Genomic DNA, 3,265 nt, shown 5'->3' on the forward strand with positions numbered 1-3,265 from the left:
TTGCGTCAGAAGCTGAATGACGAACTTAGAGAAGTTAGACTTAGGGAAGTCTACAACACTAAGCGAAGTCATCTTCCAGCTTTTCATATTCACAACATTTGACGAGAATCTTGAATGTGTGACCAGGCCTTTATGCGTACAGGTGACGTAAAAGGTAAAGTGTCACCATTCACAATGTCATTTGCGATAAAACGAGCTCACGGCAGGAGACGCGTAGCTACGACCATGTTGTGTTCGGACTTCCAGAGCAAGGAGCAGTCTCTGGTTGCAACTGGAGGATTCGAATCGCGCCTACCTAATGCGAAGCGAAGCCGAACTCGACATATAATGGAAGAGACTGCAAGAAACCATAAGGCCTACACTAGGTAGTTCCATGTTACAGTGACTTAAACCAATGCGCATTGGTTTAAGTCACTGTAACTTTGTTACAGGTTAGCTGGGTTCGAATCCTCGGCTCGTCCACGTTTCAATTTCCAACGAATGCCTCCATCGAGCGATTCTTCAGTCTCGACTGCGATGGCATGGAATTAAAAGTGATTTGTGGTTGAGAAAAAAAAGAAGATATTAATTGATCACTGGTAACCATTCAGTGTAAATGTATATGTATATATATTATATATATATATATATATATATATATATATATATATATATATATAGAGAGAGAGAGAGAGAGAGAGAGAGAGAGAGAGAGTGAAAGAGAGAGAGAGAGAGAACGTCTCCAACCAAGCGAGGAAAGCAGGACGGATCCTCTTCGGCGCTTCACAGCGACGACGCTACACACGAAACCTGCCCAGACTTTGTTCAGCATGAGAAGAAGGAGAGAAATGTGGGTTTGAGAATTCTCCAATAAAACTGTTGTTTATCTTCTTCCGTTCCCATTTATTACTTGTTTTTTCCTTCCTTTGCTCATTCACCCAGTCGCATCTTTCCTGGTCCAACTTTTTTTTTCTTTTAAGTTGTCTTTTCGTGCTAACTTTCGAGACTTGTTAATTGCCTCATGTGCTACGACTTGCAAGTTTAAGTTTATCTTTACTGGGAATGAGCTATCCGTCCGGTGATGACCTACCCTAAACACATTCTCGATTCGATCAGTTGCGTTCAAGTTATTTCGTATAATCATTGGGGGTAATTTCCTTGGCATTCCGCATCCCATGCACCCAAGGAACCCTTCATGACGTAATGTCGTCTTCCTGTTAGTCAATAACTGCGACATATAATTTAGTCAACGACATCTCTTACAAGATATTCCTCGTCACCATTTCCTCCAGTCTAATATATTCTTTTCCTCTGCCTTGTGGTTTATGATCTTTTCAAAGTGTTCTGTGTCTTTCTGTTGGTCCCATAACCAACTTTCCTGAGTAATCATCATTAATCTTTTCCTCTCTTAACTTTAGCCTCGCGTTGTTTGCCTTTATGGTTTCGCGATCAATCCTCTAATTCAGTGCTTCCCAACGTGGGGCAAATGTCCCATAGGTGGGCAATTCATTTTTTCAGGTGGGGGCAATATGATTTTTAAGGGAGGCAATTGAGGACAACTGAGGAAATCTGGGTAAATTTTTTAATTTTCATTTTATTTAATATGTTTTGTTTTTAATTTTTTCACTGATGCCTTCTTCTTTTGAAGTAGTTTTAAACCAAGGTTTTATGCTTTTTCAGCTGAAGGGGAAGTTTAGTTTTCCAATTGACAAGAATTTTATATCACCACATGGGGGGACATCAGGATTTTATAAGTGATTAGGTGGGCCACGACAAAAAAAAAAAAAAAAAAAAAAAAAAAAAAAAAAAAAAAAAAAAAAAAAAAAAAAAAAAAAAAAAAAAAAAAAAAAAAAAAAAAAAAAAAAGAGAATCACTGCTCTAATTTGTCAGTCTTGTTTTCCTTTGCAAATAAGTTGATTTCTGCTTTGTGAGCCAGCCAGGGTTGTGGTCTTTTAGTGCTCAACCTTCCGTTCCAAATGATGAAACTTCGAAGGAGTATATTTCTCAACAATTTCAACTCAGCTGCAAACCCACTTACCTCCGTTTTATTTCGGCCTCAGTTTCTTCGAGAACAGTTTCCCTTAGAAGGTTTAGTAAATCAACAGAAGGAAAAGCATCGAGGTCAGCCTTTCGTAATGTAAAAAAAAAAAAACGCGCGTTTAATACCGCACTTTTTTTTTTTTAGCCGCCGAGGAGAATTTCACATTTTCCTCCGACTCAGACCTATTTACAAAGTTGGAAACACCAATATTTTGACCTAAGAATGTATCCTCACCCTTATTAATTCCTTCTATGTACCGAAAAAAGGAAAACTGTCCCTTGAAGGCAGTTAAAAAAATTGATTAATTTCGAAGTGTCGTTGTGCCATCGGCCTCGTTCGCTCCTGTGTGTGTGTGTGTGTGTGTGTGTGTGTGTGTGTGTGTGTGTGTGTGTGTGTGTGTGTGTGTGTGTGTGTGTGTGTGTGTGTGTGTGTGTGTGTGTGTGTGTGTGTGTGTGTGTGTGTGTGTGTGTGTGTGTGTGTGTGTGTGTGTGTGTGTGTGTGTGTGTGAGAGTGTGTGTGTGTGTGTGAGGGAGAGAGAGACTCGCGTTCCTATGAGAGAAGCTGCTGGACTGCTGCTGACGTTGTGTGAGTTAGGAATGTATCTGTGTCACCAGATAGTACAGAGGCCGGCAACCCATCCAAACTTGTCACGTAATAGGCTTGTCCCTTCCCCGCCAGCTGATTTTGAGAGCTTGCAACAAAAACGAAAAATAACGTCACCTCTTCAAATAAACGAAACGTGATGAAAGAGCAAACTACTGAAACCAAAGCATCCAGGAACTAGCATCCCCATTTTATACAGCGAAAGTATATGAATTACGTGAGAATAGATTGTACATTAGAATTCATTTTTGGCATGCAAGGTTCTGCAAATCAAAGAATATGTCACACTGTATCCAAAAGGTTGACGAAGAGAACAGACATCTCTCCTGGTGTGAAAAAAGTGTTGTGAAAATAATTATATTTTGATAAAGAGAACTATCCCACACACCAGTCCCTCGTGGTTGCATTTTTAAGTGAAGGAAGGCCTTTGATAGGCTTAGGACGTGTGTTGGGGGAAGATGGTGCCCTCGGAAGTCCGTCTCAGAGGCCCAAGGTGCTTGTCATTGGTCCCTGCAGGTAGGAATCAATCTTATAACATACATTTTTCTTTGCCTTTGTTGAACTCTCAATATCCTGCGGCCTTTCCACTCCATTTCACAGAATTGAATTTTGTGTGTTCGTGTGTGTGCGTGTGTGCGCAAC

Source organism: Oratosquilla oratoria, chromosome 34 (genome assembly GCF_046742065.1).
Source record: "Oratosquilla oratoria isolate Oo_2021 chromosome 34, ASM4674206v1, whole genome shotgun sequence".
In the NCBI taxonomy this organism is placed as follows: domain Eukaryota; kingdom Metazoa; phylum Arthropoda; class Malacostraca; order Stomatopoda; family Squillidae; genus Oratosquilla; species Oratosquilla oratoria.